Below are 10,195 nucleotides of genomic sequence, written 5' to 3'. Positions count from 1 at the left end.
CTCAGCAAAAAAAGAAACGTCCCTTTTTCAGGACCCTGTCTTTCAAAGATAATTCGTAAAAATCCAAATATCTTCACAGATCTTCATTGTGAAGGGTTTAAACACTGTTTCCCATGCTTGTTCAATGAACCATAAACAATTAATGAACATGCACCTGTGGAACGGTCGTTAAGACACTAACAGTGTCACGTTCTGACCCTAGTTATTGTGTTAATCCTTTGTTTTGTTGGTCAGGACGTGAGCTGGGTGGGCATTCTATGTGTTTGTTCTATGTTTAGTGTCAGGTTTAATTGACCTTGTATGGCTCTCAATCAGAGGCAGGTGTTTTCGTTTTCCTCTGATTGAGAGACATACATAGGGAGGTTGTTTCACATTGTTTGTGGTGGGTGGTTGTCGCTGTGTCTGTGTTTATTGCACCACACGGTACTGTCTCGTCTCATTCGTTCGTTCGTTCTTTCCTGTTCGTGCGTTCTTCATTTTATGTAGTTTGCATGTTCAGGTCAGTCTACGTTGTCTGTTTGTTATTTTGTATTTATCAAGTATAGTTCGGTTCAGTGTTCGTCTTGTCTAATAAATTCATGATGTCTACATACCTCGCTGCACATTGGTCTTCTGATCCCTCTCTCCTCTCCTCGTCTGAGGAGGAGGAATATGACGACTACCGTTACAGAATCACCCACCCCCAAAAGATCAAGCAGCGGGGAAAAGGGCAGCGACAGCAGCAGCAGAAATCCCAGGACTCCTGGACATGGGAGGAGATTTTGAACGGAGAAGGACCCTGGGCACAGGCTGGGGAGTATCGCCGCCCCAAAGCTGAGCTGGAGGAAGCGAAAGCTGAGCGGCGGCGATATGAGGAGGCAGCACGGCAGCGCGACAGGTACGAGAGGCAACCCCAGAATTTTTTTTGGGGGGGGGGGCTAGAGAGGAGTGTGGCTAAGCCAGGTAGCAGACCTGAGCGCACTCCTCGTGCTTATATTAAGCAACGCGTCACTGGTCAGGCACCGTGTTATGCGGTTAAGTGCACGGTGTCGCCAGTGCGTGCCCATAGCCCGGTGCGCTATAGGGCAGCCCCCCGAAAGTGTCGTGTGAGTGTGGGCATCCAGCCGGGGCGTATCGTGCCTGCTCAGCGCGTCTGGTCTCCGGTACGCAGTTTCGGTCCAGGGTATCCTGCGCCGGCTCTGCGTGCTGTGTCTCCTGGGCGCTGGGAGGGTGCAGTGCGTCCTATGCCTACGCTTCGCTCGTACCGGGCAAATGTGGGAGTGGAGCCTAAGGGAGAGGTGCGCGTAGTAGGCACTAGATCTCCAGTGCTCATCCACAGCCCGGTTCAACCTGTGCCTGCACTCTGGAGGGTACGGGCTGGAATAGTACTCCAGCCTGGGGGAGTGGTGCAAAGGCTGCGCTCCAGTGCTCCCCCACAGCCCGGTCCTTCAGGTGCCTCCTTTTAACATCAAGCCTCCTGTAGGTCTCTCCAGCCTGGTGGGTCCTGTGGCAGCCCCACGCACCAGGCTGTCTCTCCGTCTCCTCCCTACAGGTGTGCCCGTCTGTCCAGAGCCGTCCAGCCAGGACCAGCCAGAGCCGTCCAGCCAGGACCAGCCAGAGCCGTCCAGCCAGGACCAGCCAGAGCCGTCCAGCCAGGACCAGCCAGAGCCGTCCAGCCAGGACCAGCCAGAGGCGTCCAGCCAGGACCAGCCAGAGCCGTCCAGCCAGGACCAGCCAGAGCCGCCAGAGCCTTCCGCCAGACAGGATCCGCCAGAGCCTTCCGCCAGCCAGGATCCGCCAGAGCCTTCCGCCAGCCAGGATCCGCCAGAGCCTTCCGCCAGCCAGGATCCGCCAGAGCCTTCCGCCAGCCAGGATCCGCCAGAGCCTTCCGCCAGCCAGGATCCGCCAGAGCCTTCCGCCAGCCAGGATCCGCCAGAGCCTTCCGCCAGCCAGGATCCGCCAGAGCCAGCCAGCCAGGATCCGCCAGAGCCAGCCAGTCCGGAGCGGTCCCTCAGTCCGGGGCTGCCCCTAAGTCCAGCGGGACCCATGTCTAGGGTTCCCAGTCCAAGGTCGGTGGCGAGGGTCGCCACTTTGAGGAGGCCACAGAAGCGGACAAAGACAAGGGTGAAGTGGGGTCCACGTCCTGCGCCAGAGCCGCCGCCGCGGACAGATGCCCACCCAAACCCTCCCCTATAGGTTTAGGTGGTGCGGTCGCAGTCCGCACCTTGGGGGGGGGGGGGGGTTCTGTCACGTTCTGACCCTAGTTATTGTGTTAATCCTTTGTTTTGTTGGTCAGGACGTGAGCTGGGTGGGGATTCTATGTGTTTGTTCTATGTTTAGTGTCAGGTTTAATTGACCTTGTATGGCTCTCAATCAGAGGCAGGTGTTTTCGTTTTCCTCTGATTGAGAGACATACATAGGGAGGTTGTTTCACATTGTTTGTGGTGGGTAGTTGTCGCTGTGTCTGTGTTTATTGCACCACACGGTACTGTCTCGTCTCATTCGTTCGTTCGTTCTTTCCTGTTCGTGCGTTCTTCATTTTATGTAGTTTGCATGTTCAGGTCAGTCTACGTTGTCTGTTTGTTATTTTGTATTTATCAAGTATAGTTCGGTTCAGTGTTCGTCTTGTCTAATAAATTCATGATGTCTACATACCTCGCTGCACATTGGTCTTCTGATCCCTCTCTCCTCTCCTCGTCTGAGGAGGAGGAATATGACGACTACCGTTACAAACAGTTTACAGACGGTAGGCAATTAAGGTCACCGTTCTGAAAACTTAGGACACTAAAGAGGCCTTTCTACTGACTCTGGAAAAACACCAAAAGAAAGATTCCCAGAGTCCCTGCTCATCTGCGTGAACGTGCCTTAGGCATGCTGCAAGGAGGCATGAGGACTGCAGATGTGGCCAGGGCAATAAATTGCAATGTCCGTACTGTGAGACGCCTAAGACAGCGCTACAGGGAGAGGACGGACAGCTGATCGTCCTCGCAGTGGCAGACCACGTGTAACAACACCTGCACAGGATCGGTACATCCGAACATTACACCTGCGGGACAGGTACAGGATGGCAACAACAACTGCCCGAGTTACACCAGGAATGCACAATCCCTCCATCAGTGCTCAGACTCTCCGCAATAGGCGGAGAGAGGCTGGAATGAGGGCTTGTAGGCCTGTTGTAAGGCAGGGCCTCTCCAGACATCACCGGCAACAACGTCGCCTATGGGCACAAACCCACCATTGCTGGACCAGACAGGACTGCCAAAAAGTGCTCTTCACTGACGAGTCGCGGTTATGTCTCACAAGGGGTGATGGTCAGATTTGTGTTTATCGTCGAAGGAATGAGCGTCACACCGAGGGCTGTACTCTGGAGCGGGATCGATTTGGAGGTGGAGGGTCTGGGGCGGTGTGTCACAGCATCATCTGACTGAGCTTGTTGTCATTGCAGGCAATCTCAATTATGTGTGTTACAGGGAAGACATCCTCCTCCCTCATGTGGTACCCTTCCTGCAGGCTCATCCTGACATGACCCTCCAGCATGACAATGCCACCAGCCATACTGCTCGTTCTGTGCGTGATTTCCTGCAAGACAGGAATGTCAGTGTTCTGCCATGGCCAGCGAAGAGCCCGGATCTCAACGCCATAGAGCACGTCTGGGGCCTGTTGGATTGGAGGATGAGGGCTAGGGCCATTACCCCAGAAATGTCCGGGAACTTGCAGGTTCCTTGGTGGAAGAGTGGGGTAACATCTCACAGCAAGAACTGGCAAATCTGGTGCAGTCCATGAGGAGGAGATGCACTGCAGTACTTAATGCAGCTGGTGGCCACACCAGATACTGACTGTTACTTTTGATTTTGACCCCCCCCCCCCCCCCCCCCCTTTGTTCAGGGACACATTATTCAATTTCTGTTAGTCACATGTCTGTGGAACTTGTTCAGTTTATGTCTCAGTTGTTGAATATTGTTATGTTCATACAAATATTTACACATGTTAAGTTTGCTGAAAATAAACCCAGTTGACAGTGAGAGGACGTTTCTTTTTTTGCTGAGTTATTATTTCCAGCTGCTCTATACAGTACTTGCTTTATTGGTTCATTTGCACGTATATCCTTAATTTTCTGCTGACCCAACCTGACCTGGCTTTTCATTCAATGTCTCCATTATGAAATGAGCTTATAAGGTGGTTGATGAGCTATGCGTCTTGATAGGTAAACTCTCTGTGAACACACTCCTAAGTTGGGTAATGCTGAATATATTGTCGGCTGGATGATACATTTCAGGGCAGTAAATAAGAATGGCCATGCAGAGTGCATCTTCCGCTTTATTAAACTGAATCTCCAGCAGTGAGACCATGAATCCAGACATAATCGTGTGTGTGTGTGTGTGTGTGTGTGTGTGTGTGTGTGTGTGTGTGTGTGTGTGTGTGTGTGTGTGTGTGTGTGTGTGTGTGTGTGTGTGTGTGTGTGTGTGTGTGTGTGTGTGTGGGTGGGTGGGTGGGTGGGTGGGTGGGTGGGTGGGTGGGTGGGTGGGTGGGTGGGTGCGTGGGTGCCAGTCATAATAGTAGATCTACTCACTCTTAATATTGCTAATAGTATTTCATAGAAAACTACCCTGGGCGTATGGTCTGGACACATGGAAGCCTTTGTGTATAATTTGTTCATGTGCCAGTCAATGAGATGTGATACCCTGTACATGCAGATATGTGATTCAAGCAGGGAGAGTCAAACTCCGTCCATCAACAATGTTTCTTTGTGCTTCCAAACACAAAGTGTTAACGTGAGAGGACCTTACATGTCCCGTCCCCAAATAGCACCCTATTCCCTATATAGTGCACTACTTTGACCGGGGCTCTGGTCAAAAGTAGTGCATTGTAGTGAACAGGGTGTTGTTTGGGACGGGGCCACAGTCTCCCCGGCCATCCTCGTCCCTGCCAAGCCACATTCCTACGGCAGCTGCGATTTTTTTTTTTTTTTTTTTTTTTTTTTTTTACATCTGCTGCATTGACGTGGTTTCACTTGACTGTAGTCAGGAATTTAGGAAACTTTTCTCTTAAGAAATATTACAGACAGAACAGAAACATAGACCTTTTTTTCTCTTCTTTCCCTTATTTGTGATCCCACAGCTGTCATTATATTATGAGGGGTTATGCTACTGCTACTGCTGGACTGGTGTATGTGGGACATGGACAATGTTTCTGACCTAACCCAATGTGGACATGGAATGGAACACGTTATTTGAAACTGTAGCAGAGAACCATTATACCATGAATACAAGACAGAATTCCTAATCCAGAATAACAGAGAATATTTAATCCTGAAGAATAGACAGAACTGGGAATACATAATACATGGGAAGTTGAGAGAATGAGGAAAGTACACTGAACTCAATCATGGGTCTTGCTGATGGCATAGGTTCTGTTTTAGCTTAGAAAATGACATTCAACAACCGAGTTCTACTGAGTTCTAGCTGTTGTTTATTAGGTACACCCATGTAGTACCAGGTCAGACACCCCCCCCCCCCCCCCCGTTGCCTCCAGAACAGCCTGAATTCTTCAGGACATTGATTCTACAAGCCAGAAACATTCCACATGGATGTTGGTCCATGCTGATGCGATGGCATCAAGCAGTTGCTGCATATTGGACAGCAGTAGACCACCTTTATTTAACTTGGCAGGTCAGTTAAGAACAAAATCTTATTTACAATGACAGCCTATGAACAGGGACAGAACGACAGGTTTTTACCTTGTCAGCTCGGGGATGCAGTAACCTTTGCGGTTACTAGTCCAACGCTCTAACCACTAGGCTACCTGCCACCCCATCAGCATGACGCAACAGGAAATGGGATTCATCAGACCACGCAATGTTTTTCCACTCCTCAGTTGTCCAGTGTTGGTGATCGTGTTCCCACTGGAGCGGTGATAGGAGTTGAACCCGGTGTGATCGTCTGCTGCAACCGCCCATCCATGACAAGGATCGAGGAGTTGTGTGTTTCCGAGATGCCGTTCTGAACACCACTGTTGTACTGCGCTGTTATTTGTCTGTTTGTGGCCCGCCTGTTAGCTTGTAGGATTCTTGCCATTCTCCTTCGACCTCTCCTCAACAAGCTGTTTTCGCCCACAGGACTGACGCTGACTGGAGGTTTTGAGTTTGTCTCACCATTCTCGGGTAACCTTATAGACACTGCCGTCCGTGAAAAGCCCAGGAGGGTGGCCGTTTCTGAGATACTGGATCCGGCGTGCCTGATACCAACAGTTACACAACACTCAAAGTTCATTACGTCACTCATTTGCCCATTCTAACGTTCAGTCGAACAGTAACTGAATGCCTTGATGCCTGTCTGCCTGCTTTATATAGCAAGCCATGTGACTCACTGTCTGTAGAAGCCATCCATTTTTGTCATGGGGGTAGTGTACCTAACAAACTGGCCACTGAGTATACATAGTCTTAGGACCTTGGGCCAGTTTGGTGAGGTGAAGACAATAATTGGGCCAAAGTGATCATCGTTTATGAAAGGAGATACTGTAAGAGCAGCCAAAGCATGTTGTTAAGAGTCTTAGGAAGTCAAATTATCAATAATGTGGGTTTGGCAATCTGCTGTTTGTTGGCAAGATGTGTATGTGTGTGTGTGTTCCTGTTTGCGTGCCTAGATGTGTGTGCTCATGCGTGTGTGCTTGCGTGCATAAATTGGCTATTACCCACAATCCCATTGGAAGTTGGGTTTGTTTGTAGCAGCTGTTTCGCCAGGTCCGTCTCAGGAGAACAACAGCAGGTTAGTTATAGAGGGGATTATGGAGGTTAGGAAACAGCTGAGGGTTAGGGAAAAGGTTAGGAAAAAGCTAATCTTGCCTTTTTCTTGCAATGTTACAGACCTATGTGTGTGACTGTGGACATGCTTATCTGTACTTAGTAGAATAGTAAACTAACAAAGGTTTGACCAACTGGGGACATTTTCTTAGTCCCCACAAGGCTAGGGTTAGAATTAGTGTTCAAGGTTAGGAGCTCTGTCTGTCCCGTCCCGTCCCGTCCCGTCCCGTCCCGTCCCGTCCCGTCCCGTCCCGTCCCGTCTGTCTGTCTGTCTGTCTGTCTGTCTGTCTGTCTGTCTGTCTGTCTGTCTGTCTGTTGCTCGTTCTTGATCTCCTCACTTGTGACCATTTCTCAAGTCGAAACAACACGCAACCCTCCTAACCATGTACTTACAAGTCCACTCAACCTTTTTGTTTTAACTTGACATGATATATCATTTTTACTCCTTTGTTTAAGACCAAGGCGTTCAAAAGACTCAGACATTCTAACAGAACAGAACAGTGAACACGTCTAAAACGCCGCTGTTTGGCCGAAAATAGCATTTTCATGTTGTTTCTTACAAGTCAAACTTTTTTTCTCAATGTTTCTCGTGGTTTTTTGAAGTTTATTATGAAAAATAAAGACAGGAAATGTTGTTACTGCCTTAGGTAAGCTTACTGAGCAGCAGATTTAGAAACTAGTTGCCGCCTCACATCAGCATTGGAACCAGGAGAAGAGTTGAACATTTGTGGCTTTAAAACAATAATAAAATGATGGAGACAAAACAATTCCAGTATTCATCCCTCATACTCAGACCAATAGAAAATACCTTAGGGAAATAATCCATTAAGCAATATAATATAACAAAATAAACCTTTTCAGTGTTTTACTCTTAACAGTCATCCTGCCCCATTAGTTTAAGAAATGAATAAAAAGCAATGTAACTTTCCTCATTCCTATAGATAAGAATAGGAAGTATCACACTGAGATAACAATTCATATATTACATAATTCCTTCATGATTCTAAATGAACTCTTCATTTATTATAGTAAGGAGTCTTTGGCTCTGTGTGATTCACTTGATTTGATTCGGTAATTCTGTGATTGGGTGAGATGTGGCTCGCATACATCGCACCAAATGTGGATCTGCTGATCATTCAGCACGCAGTGTTTTAGGGACCACCTGCTGTGCGAAGCAGATTTGCGGGTGTTAACATCTCGGTGTTGAGGTTAATAGTGTTGTGCGCGTTATATATTTGAGTGTTGATTCTAGTGGGGTTGACACCAGTGGTATTGAAATTGACGCCACCAGCGGTGAATAAATGTGTTAACCAGGTGGTGGTGTTGTTACACAACTGTGTTGAGTTCATTTCCGTTAACTCTCTCAGAGTTAGGTTGCGTTTTAGATTAGTTTGTTTTAATATCTGTCTTTCTATCTATCTTTCTGCATGCGCATTGATTGATTAATTGATCTTATACTACACAAAGATAAATAACATACATTTTTCGAAACAAATCAACTTTTTTCACCCTTTATTGAAATGGCCGTGCCAGTTTCGATGGCTAAGGTAGTCTCTTATCTCTCTTCCCTACCTTGGCATGTTATTCTAACTGCAGATTGCGGGTGATTAAAAGTTCCAATTGTTGGATATCCTAACTCTGGCTGGATTCCAATAGGAATTATGTAACACTTTGCAAGCCAGTTTAATATGATTTGCCAATGTGGCCTGCAAACCAGGAGTGTCAGACTATTGTGTTAGGGTAAAACTAGCTGTCGAAGTATGGTATTGTCAAAAAAAGTAATGTATTGTCATAAATAATTACATTTTTAGGATGAAATCTTCACTTCTGCACTCACTTGGTGAGCTACAGGACTGAAAGCCTTCGAATGCGTACACGGTCATGCGTGGTATTGGTACATCTAAAATTCACTCGAAAGGCACCCTGGGAAATAAATATGCAAATAAGGCTTTACACCAGATAGAAAACAACACCCAACAATGAGTTACTGTAACACCACAGGTGTTAATTCCCAACAACCGCTTTAATAATGTGTTAATTTAAGTTGGAATTTGCAACACTCTTGGGGTGTTAGTTTATCAATACTTTGAAAAGTATTAGTTTAACACTTATAATTATATAATTACTAATAAAGTATTACATTTAGCACTTTGGGTGTTACAATTCCAATCGTAAATTTGTTGTGTGAACATCTGACTGCCGACGGTACACACTCGGTTTGCAAACTATGCTCGGAGGTGCTAAGTACTCTCGGCCAGCAAACGCTTTTGGTGTGTCTGAGCCCTTATCTTTAGTCTTTAGGTAAGTGCATATCAGTCTGTTTCAACGGTTTAAAGACTTTGTCTATGTCCCAATTTGACTCCCTATTCCCTATTTTGTGCACTACTTTTGATCAGGGCCATAGGACTCTGGTAAAAAGTAGTGCTCTATATAGAAAATAGAACCGTTTGGGACACATCCTTGAAATGTCATCACCCTTTTACCCGTTGACTCCTGTGTGTCTTGTCGACACTCTTTATCACGAGAGCTGAGACTCCTACAACAGTGTCTGTGTGACCTTACATGGCTTTGTTAGCTTCCTCACCTTTATATGATGTAAAAACGCTTAAAAAGGCACATGAAATAATGTCAAAACACACATGCAGCAGAGGAGGCTGCTGAGGGGAGGACGGCTCATAATAATGGCTGGAACGGAGCGAGTGGAATGGCATCAAACACATGGAAATCATTTGTTTGATGTATTTGATACCATTCCACTAATTCCACTCCAGCCATTATCATGAGCGCATCTTCCCCAATTAAGGTGCCACCAACCTCCTGTGACATGCACCTGCAGTTGATCAGTACCGGTCCCATTGCTGAGAAGATTGCAAAGCCGGACCGTTTTATTCAACAAATTAGTTGAGCAATTTCTGAATAACAAGCTGAATGCTTTTTGTCTTCAGATTTGTCTCCAAGCGTACTGTGTATGAGTGGAAACGCAACAAGGTTTGTGTCCCAAATGGCACTCTATTTCCTTTATAGTGAATTTACGTTGACCAGAGCCCTATATAGACAATACAGTGCCATTTGGGATGCAGAGAAGGACTGACTCTATTGAACGTGCTGTTGGAGCATCCTCCTCTGCAAGGTAACTAATTACTTCAGTGTGGTGAAGGTTAGAGTCCCTCATCAAATAAGAAATACTTAACAATTTGTTTTGTTCATTTAAATGATTTTCAGGAATAAAGTCTTTGGTTCTTGGATTTTATCCCGTGTGGTTTTCCTCTGAGTTCCATTCCTTTTCTGGCTGGGTAAAAACAAGGTGATCTGGAGTCTGTCAAGTAAAGTTGTCCGCCAAACGCCTAACATCTCTCCACTTGTCTGTCTCTCGATCGTGTGCTCCGAGATAACAGCTCTTAGTTCCGCAACGCTTTT

This window comes from Salvelinus namaycush, chromosome 33 (assembly GCF_016432855.1).
Source record: "Salvelinus namaycush isolate Seneca chromosome 33, SaNama_1.0, whole genome shotgun sequence".
NCBI classification, from domain to species: Eukaryota; Metazoa; Chordata; class Actinopteri; order Salmoniformes; family Salmonidae; genus Salvelinus; species Salvelinus namaycush.
Note: the sequence above shows the minus strand (reverse complement) of the source record.